This window comes from Herpailurus yagouaroundi, unplaced genomic scaffold, assembly GCF_014898765.1.
Source record: "Herpailurus yagouaroundi ecotype Mexico unplaced genomic scaffold, PumYag 29, whole genome shotgun sequence".
Classification (NCBI taxonomy): Eukaryota; Metazoa; Chordata; class Mammalia; order Carnivora; family Felidae; genus Herpailurus; species Herpailurus yagouaroundi.
The window spans coordinates 62,070,888-62,080,666 of NW_024412377.1; the positions used below are offsets into that span (position 1 = coordinate 62,070,888).

Sequence of the window (9,779 nt, forward strand, 5' to 3'; positions counted from 1 at the left end):
GAAAGAAAGAAAGAAAGAAAGAAAGAAAGAAAGAAAGAAAGAAAGAAGAAAAGAACACACAGCACATCTCTTATTTCATCAATTCTAACACATATTTTTTCACATTTTAGTATCTCTGAAATTGAGATATTTCTTTTTTTTTTTTAATTTTTTTTTCAACGTTTATTTATTTTTGGGACAGAGAGAGACAGAGCATGAACGGGGGAGGGGCAGAGAGAGAGGGAGACACAGAATCGGAAACAGGCTCCAGGCTCTGAGCTATCAGCCCAGAGCCTGACGCGGGGCTCGAACTCACGGACCGCGAGATCATGACCTGGCTGAAGTCGGACGCTTAACCGACTGCGCCACCCAGGCGCCCCTGAAATTGAGATATTTCTTAACCATCAATGGCATCTTAAAACTGGTAGCATTTTTTTCTGAATGCTACAGAAAATGGCGTATCTTACAATCTATGCTGTCTTATGTTTCACAGTGGAATACAGTATACATTGGGGTGACTTTAGGAATGTATGTTATGTTACACACACAAACATATATAAAACATATACATAAATATGTGTGTGCACATATGATTACACATATGATTACATGTACTAAGTCTAAATGTAAATCTGGGCGGGGTCTAAATATAAGTTTTATTTCTCACTATGAAAATACTTAAAAACACTGAAAACCCCTAATTAAGGTATTGGAGTACAATGAATCCCATACTGCAAAAGTTACCTACCACCTTTTCAGTTGTCTTTCGATTCTTCTAACTATACCAAAAGATATTTTTTACACTGTTAAATACTTTCAATTATCTGTTTTTAACAAAAAGACCTAGCTTCCTATTCAGTTTACTGTAACAAACGGTACGTGGCTAGAATTTTATGTGGGTCTCAGCAAGTGCCATGATTTTCCAGTCATACAACAATACGGTCTCCTTTTCTGATTTTTTAAAAGAGAGCAGATTTTTTAAATATGTGAAGTAGATAAAAGGACACAGTATACAGATATGTCCAAAACTGTGAAGATAGTACTCACCTGTCTAAAGTTACAGGAAAACTACTTCTTGGAAGAATAGTGACATGAGAAAAGGTCTAAGGTAAATTTTAAATGAAAAATAAAAGGGGGGGGTCAGAATACATCTGTAGGACTCCATCTTCATGGATAAAACTTAATTATTGATTTATTTAGAGCAGTATCTAGAAAAGGTGTGTTAAAACGCTAACAATGTTATCTCTGTATATTTTGCTTTCTATTTGCTTAAAGACATCTCTTTTTAACAGTAAGCAATGGTGATTTTTAACATTAAACTTTCAAAAGTAAAAATCCATGCCAAGACCCCAGATACATATGCTCTAGTCTAAGGAAACAGAAACTAGTTACTGAAAGTTGAGTCAGGATCCTCCTCCATGTCACCTGACCTCTCTGTGCCCACTTCCTCATCCAGAAAACTGAGGTTGAAACAGGCCTCCCCGACAGAGGGAGTGACAAAATTTAAAAGAGAATCCTGGCACTTATAAGGGCTCCCTTAGTCAAATTTAACCTCCAAAGGGCAGAAAAAGCTTGGCTGAGTTATTCATTCTGTATTCCTTCAACTCCTGGCATACTACTTAAGTACAGAAGTATAATAAGTATCTGTTGATATGAGTCTTGGCTATAATTATTAAAATCTTCCTATGAATTGTAATGACAAAAGTGGTAATTTTGTTTCTACTTATTCCTTTCCCATAGTTTCCAAATTGTCTACAAAGAGCAAGGATTCAAAATGGGGGGGGGGGGGGGGAGGGACATGCAACACAATTTCTGGCCCTCACAAAAAGCAGTAAGAAAATCTAGTTTCAGAAAGGCAGTCATCTTTCTTACCCCTAAAGTATTCATTCACCTACATAAAAGAAGAACACCTCATTAGTTATTTGACTGCTTAAAAAGGTCCAACAAAAGGATGGATAGATAAAAGTCTGCTAGAATCCAAGAAAGCAAACGGGGAGTAGCAGAATGTGCCCTTAATGCTTCCTGGTGCTTAACACTTGGAAGAGAACTACTAAAGTAAAACCTGTAAAATGTTTCATATTCACTAGAGGAAGGAAGCCAGGAAAAGAAGGTGCTTTCAAAGTAGTAGAAGAATGGCCAAAGGACACTGAGTCATGGCACCACAGAGGGAGTCAGTCAGCTGAAGAGTAAAGAGCAGGCCTTTAGAGACACAATGCCCCCACTGCAAACTCTGGGCTCTGACAATGACAAACTGTCTTGACTTCCTGTTAGTTACTTGACTTCTCTCCCGGATTCAGTTTCCTCTTTTATAGGGCAGGGAGAACACTGCCTACATTGCAGGAAGAGAAATAACACGTGCAAAGCACCTACAGGATAACATTGCTCAAAAATATAAACCAGAAAAACATTTTTACTTTTTTGCTTCTAATGTTAACCATTTTAAAAGAAACCTGACGAGCACCTGGATGGCTCAGTTAAGCGTCCAAAATTTAAGTCATGATCTTATGGTTTGTGAGATGGAGCCTCACGTCAGGCTCTGTGCTGACAGCACGGAGCCTGTTTGGGATTCTCTCCCTCTCTCTCCCGCTCTCTCTCTGCCCCTCCCCACCCCTCTCCCTGCGCACATGCACTCTCTCTCTCTCTCAAAATAAATAAGCATTAAAAAAACCTTTTTAAATAAAACCAAACATACCAATAATTAATTAAATATAAGTAGTTAAAACACTCCAATTAAAAAGCAGAGATTGTGAAACTGGATAACTATATGCCCTCTAAAAGAAACCCACTTTAAACGTAAAGACACACTGGTTAAAAGGACAGAAAAAGGTATACACCATGAATTACTTATCAAAGGAAATCCCAAAGTCAAAGTAAATTAATATTAATAATAGGCAAAACAGATTTCAGAACAAGGAATGTTATCAGGGATCAAGTGAGGTATTTCTTTTTTTTTTTTTAATTTTTTTCCCAACGTTTTTATTTATTTTTGGGACAGAGAGAGACAGAGCATGAACGGGGGAGGGGCAGAGAGAGAGGGAGACACAGAATCGGAAACAGGCTCCAGGCTCCGAGCCATCAGCCCAGAGCCTGACGCGGGGCTCGAACTCACGGACCGCGAGATCGTGACCTGGCTGAAGTCGGACGCTTTAACCGACTGCGCCACCCAGGCGCCCCCAAGTGAGGTATTTCATATTGATGAAAGGATCAACTTATCAAAAGAATATAACAATCCAAAATGTATATGCCCTTTTCTAACAAAGATTTGAGATACATCTGGAGGTAAAAACAATGACACAACTCCAAGGAGAAATAGACAAATCCAAATTTATATTTGGACACTTCAACACTCCTCTCTTAGTTATACATAGAACAAGCAGACAGAAAAGAGTAAAGATATGGAGGACATGAAAAACACTATCAGCCAACTTAACCTAGTTGACATTTATAGAACACTCTACCCAACAAGAGAACACATTCTTTCCAAGTACACAACATTCACCAAGATAAATGTTATTCTGGGCCATAAAACAGGTTTCAATAAATTTTAAAGGGCTGAATTTATACAAAGTATGCTCCAGAATGACAAAGAATTAATCCAAAATTAATGTAACAGAAAATCCCAAAAGGTTCGGAAATTAATATATCACTAAAAGATATAACAAAGAATATTAGAAAACATTGTGAACTGAATGAAAGTAAAAATTCAACATATTAAATACTGTGGGATATAACTAAAATGGTGGTTAGAGAGAAACTTATAACATTAAATGCATTAGAAAAGGACATGGTCTTCAAAGCAACAATCTAGGCTTCCCCTTTAAAAAACTAGAAAATTAGCAAATGAAACCCAAAATAAGCAGCAGGAAGGAAATAGTAAAGATGAGATACAAAATTAATATAATATGAAACAGAAAAACAATAATGAAAAATCAATGAAACCAAAAGCTGTATCTTTGAAACAATTAATAGAAGTGATAAACCTCTAGCCAAGCTGATAAGGTGGGACCATGAATACAGATCCTATAGACATTAAAGGAAAATAAGGAAATATTATAATTTTACACTAATATATTCTACAACTCAGATGGAAGAGACAAATTCCTTAAAAGACACATGGATACCAACAAGAGAAACAGATAACCTCAGCAGCCCCATATCTGTTAAAGAAATTGTCTTCACTGGTGAATTTTATTTAGTATTTACAAAAGAAGTAATATTAATTCTACATAAACTTCTAGAAAGTAAATGAGGCAAGAACATTCCCAATTCACATTCTGAGGCCAACATTACCTTGATACTGAAGTCTCTCAAACACATCACAAGAAAAAAAACAAAACAAAACGGATAAATATGATTGCTGTAAATGTTATATGTATTCATTTGTCAAACCTACATAAACTACACACTTAAAATTGGAAAATTTTATTATGTATAAAGTATACCTCAAAAAAGTTAACTTTTTAAAAACTTTAAGTGCTACACAAAAACAAAAACTTTCCCACAAAGCAAATTCAAGGCCTAAATGACTTGCTTGGTAAATACTATCAAACATTTAGACAAGAAGTAACAGCAATCTTTCACATTCTTTTTAAAAACAGAGAGAATGAGTCATTGTATTAGAATAATCCTAATGCTAAAACCTGAGAAAAGACATTATCAAAATAGAAAACTGACCAATTACCTTCAGGCAGGAAGGTGTAAAAACCCTCAACAAAATATTGGCAAATCAAATGCAAAATTACATAAAAAGGATAATACATCATCATCATCAGTTGGGGCTTTCCCAGAATTAAAGACTGGCTGAAGAGTCAAAAAATCAATGTAATACATAGTAAGGCAGTAAGTTATACAATGATTTCAATACATGTATTTAGGGCATATAACAAAATTCAAAACCCTCTCATGATTAAAAACCCTTAGGTGTGGGGCACCGGGGTGGCTCAGTCAGTTGAACATCTGACTTCAGCTCAGGTTATGATCTCGTGTTTCATGAGTTCGAGCCCCACATCAGGCTCCTTGCTATCAATGCAAAGAGCGCTTTGGATCCTCTGTCCCCCTCTCTCTGCCCCTCCCCTACTTGCACTCTCTCAAAAATAAACATTTTTTTAACGCTTTTTAAAAATTATTTATTTTTCAGAGACAGAGACAGAGCATGAACAGGGGAGGGGCAGAGAGAGAGGGAGACACAGAATCCGAAGCAGCTCTAGGGCTGTCAGCACAGAGCCTGACACGGGGCTCAAACTCATGAACCGCAAGATCGTGACCTGAGCCAAAGTCAGACGCTTAACCGACTGAGCCACCCAGGCACCCCAATAAACAAACATTTTTAAAAAATAAAAACTCTCAGGTAACTTACTCAATGTTATAAAGAATATATAGATGTATATGTGTATGTGTGCGAGCGCGCGCGTGCACACACACACACCCCTATAGCTAACACACTTAATGGTCAAATGGAAAACTTTCCCCCGTCCTCAAGAACAAAAGTAGAATGTCCATTCTATACAAATTTCACTAATCATAGCCAGTACAATAAGGCAAGAAAAAGGCAAAATAAATGTCAGGAAGGAACCAGATGGCATGACTGTCTACACAGAAAATCCTAGGAAACCTACAAAACAAGTCAAACTAATATGTGATGGTAGCAAAGTCACAGGATACAAAGAATAAAAAGGACGAATAAAGCTGCATAAAACTCAAGCCCTCAGCATAACCAGAAGGAACAAAACATAAGTAGAAAAGTAAATAAATTCTGGAACACCTATATTCTCCTGCCATAAGCCTTCCTAGAGAGCAAGAGTAGACCAGGATAAAATGCACAAAAGACAAAAAGAGAAAAACAAGCAACAGACCGAAGATGGACATAAAGCCACATTAAGTATGAAAAAAATAGGAATGAGTCCTAATGCATCAGAGTTGCTTATAGATAAGCAACTTAAAAAAAAGTATCAGAGATGCAAAAAAGGAGTCATCAAGGGGAGGCTCTTTTTTAAAAAAAGAGTGCAAAAGGAAAGGTGAATAGAAGGAAGCTCCTTAATTTTATTAAAAAAAAAATCTACAAAAAAAGTAAACATAACATTATACTTAAAATACTTGAAGTTTTCAATGTTAAGATCAAGAACAATTCAAGGATGTCCCCTCTCAACACTATTTTTCAAGGAGGTAGTTAATACAATAAGACACCAAAAAAGAAAAAAAAGGTATACATAGTGAGGAAAAAAGAAATGCAACTGTCTTTGCTCACAGATGACATGATCATCTATGTAAACAAAAAACCAAACAAAAAAAGAAAAAAAAAACTCCTGAAATGAACACACAATTGTAACAAGGTTGGAGAATGCATGGTTAATACATAAAAGTCATGTGCATTCAGGTACACCAACAGTGGTATTTAAATTAAGAATACATTACTTTTGTCTTCAGCCATACCATCCTGAATGTGCCCAATCTCACCTGATTTCAGAAGAATACATTACTATTTATATTAGGATCTCCAAAAATTAAATATTTAGGTCTAAATTTAACAAAATATGTATAAGATCTATATGAGAAAAACTATAAAACTCTGGTGAAAGGTATCAAAGAACTATATAATTGGATAGATATTCCATGTTCATGGATAGGAAGACTCAACACTGTCGAGATGTCAACTCTTCTCTATTCGATCTAAAGATTCAATGCAATCCCAATCAAAATCTCAACAAGTTATTTTATGGATATCAACAAATTTTAAAAGTTTATATGAAGAGGTAAAAGATCTAGAACAGCCAACAAAATATTAAAGGAGAAGAATAAGCTAGAAGACTGGTACTTTCCAACTTCGAGGATTATCATAAACGACAGCAGCAATCAAGACAGTGTGGTATTGGTAAAAGAACTGACAAATAAATCAATGAAACACAGAGTCCAGAAACAGACCAATATAGTCTGCTGATATTTGACAAAGGACTAATGACAATACAGCGGAGCAAAGACAGACTTCTCAATGAACAGGACTGGAATAACGTAAGAGAAAATCTAGGTGATCTTGGGTATGGTAATGAATTTTAAGATATACACCAAAAGCATAATCCATGGAAGAAATAGCTGATAAGCTGGACTTCATTAAAAGTAAAAACTTCTGCTCTGTGAAAGACACTGTCAAGAGAATGAAAAGAAAAGCCACAGACTGGGAGAAAACATTTGCAAAAGACACATCTGATAAAGAACTGTTAGTCAAAATATATAAAAAACTCAAAGAAATAAAGAGAATAAACAATCCAATTTTTAAAATGGGCAAAGGACATGAACAGAAACCTCACCAGAGAAGATATACAAATGGCAGTAAGCAAATGAAAAGATGTTCAACATCGTATGTCAACAGGAAACTGCAAATTAAAATGAGGAGATACTACCATACACCTATTGGAATGTCCAAAATCTAAAACATGAAAACACTAAACGCTGCTGAAGATGCAGAGCAACAGTCCTCATTCACTGCTGGTGGGAATGCAAAATGGTACGGCCACTTTGGAAGACAGTTGGACAGTTTCAAAACTAAACATACTTTTACCATATGATCACACAAATGCACTCCACAGTTATTTACCCAAAGGATGTAAACACTTATGTCCGTACAAAAGCCTGCATACAGATTTTTATAGCCACTCTATTCATAACTGTCAAAACTTGGAAGCAATCAAGATGTCCTTCAGTAGGTGAATGGATAAACTATGTACATCCAAACAATGGAATATTATTCAGCACTAAACAGAAATAAGTTATCAAGCCATGAAAAAAACACAAAGGAACATTAAATGCACATTACTAAGTGAAAGAAGCCAATGTGAAAAGGTTACATACTGTATGATTCCAACTATATGACATTCTGGAAAAGGTAAAGCCATGGAGACAGTAAAAAGATTAGTGGCTGGCAGGGGTTAGAGGAAAGGAGGGATGAACAGGCAAAGGAAGATCTTTAAGGCAGTGAAACAATTACATATGGTACTATAATGGTGAATATGTATCATTATACATTTGTTGAAACCCATCAAGTGATCAACAGGGTTCACCAAGAGTGAACTATGTGAACTATGAACTGTGGGTGATGATGTAGGTTCATATCGTAGTAAAAGTATCACTGTCATGAGAGGTTGTATATGTGTGAGGGCAGAAATGTATGAGAACCCTCTATACTTTCCACTCAATTTTGCTATGAACCTAAAACCGCACTAAGAAAGTCTATTTATTTTTTTTAAAAGAAGAGAAAAGCCTAGGCATCTTTTAGAAACTATATGAGTAGAGGAAAAAGAAATGCCAGGGGAGGGATTTTAAGATCCTGCAACATTAAAGAATTTTTAAAAACCATTCAAAGGATGCAAAGCTTGCCCCCACCGTATCTCCTACTCCCTATCAATCCCCCCTCCTGCAAAAAAAGATCATGCAATCAAGAAACTATACTTTGTTACACTGGCAAAGGATGTTCTTACACTAAAATTTTGTGAATTTAACTTCAAACTGCCAGTCCTGTCCCAAAAAATGTAGTGACATCAGCAACCTTCATCAATACAAAAACAGAAAAACACCTACACATGAAAGAAGGAAAGAGAGAAGGGGGACAGAAGAAGAAAACTAAAATACCAGAAGTCAGCCTTTCTTAACTGGGGTTCAATAAGATAATTAAGCCCTAATATCAGTAACTATCTTCTTAATTTTCCTAAGGACAGTATATAGGTAACTATCATTCTAGTTATGCATGAGAAAAGTGAATTTATAATATACCATGCATGCCTTAACTGCTCTTATGGAATCTGATTGAAAAGAGTTACTCCAAACTGAGTTACATATGCTCAAAAAAGTTTTTGATGTTATTTTTTACATGTGTTAAGTCAGAAGCTCAAAACAAGAATAGAAATGCACCAAAAGCAGAAAGAAGTGAAACATGACTTAGAAAAGAAAAACAAGCCTATAACAAATAAAAGTAAATTATAATGCTACAAAGTGATAAATTCAAATGAAAAACATAGTAATAATCATTGAAGAAAAGCAGGAAAATAACCTAAGAGAATGGAAATGAGAAAAAGAAGCAAAATGGGACAAAATTAGTTGAAATAATGGAAGACAAAAAAAAAAAAATCCAGCTCAAGTATAACTGGAGTTCATACACACATATACACACACAAAATGAAACCAAAATAACATTTAAAACTATGATCCAAGTTTTTCAAGACAAAGTTCTAGGGTTCAGTGAGTGAAGAAGAATAGAGAGTGACAGCTAAAAGGGTTTCCTTTTGGGGTGATGAAAATGTTCTAAGTTGATTGTGGTTAATGCTTGCACAACTCTGTAACTATACTAAATATCAATGAATTGTATACTTCAAATGGGTATATTGTATGATATGTGAATTATACCCCAATAAAGCCGTTTTAAAAATACTATAACTCAAGAAAACGTATCAGAAATAAAAAGAAACCTAAACTGCATGTTAAAAACGTGTCCAGGTACCACAGAAAATTGGTTCACAGCATTAAACTCTAGTGGATAGCTAATGAAAATTATTAGATTTTAAAGAGAAAGAGAAAACTTCGCACAGTCTCTAGTCCAAAATAATTTTCATTGGAAAAAAAAAAACTTACGAGAGAGAGCATTAGACTAGCATCAAATGTCTTAAAAACAATGTGTCAAGCAAGGCATCAGTGGAGAAGCATTTTCAAAACACTGCAGAAAATGAAGTGTAGAGGGGCGCAGTCGGTTAAGCGGCCGACTTCGGCTCAGGTCATGATCTCACGGTCCGTGAGTTCGAGCCCCGCGTCGGGCTCTG

General features: G+C 35.7%; 1 protein-coding gene and 1 long non-coding RNA gene across 9 annotated transcripts in view; one reads left to right on the forward strand and one right to left on the reverse strand.

Annotated features, from left to right (window-relative positions):
- FBXW11 (F-box and WD repeat domain containing 11) overlaps positions 1-9,779 on the reverse strand; it is a 122,414-nt gene that overhangs the window by 53,559 nt on the left and 59,076 nt on the right. The gene's annotated exons all lie outside the window — the stretch shown is intronic.
- On the forward strand, positions 2,687-3,259 carry LOC121011026 (uncharacterized). Its single transcript, XR_005781467.1, has 2 exons — positions 2,687-2,916; positions 3,162-3,259. It is a non-coding gene; the product is annotated as an uncharacterized LOC121011026 (long non-coding RNA).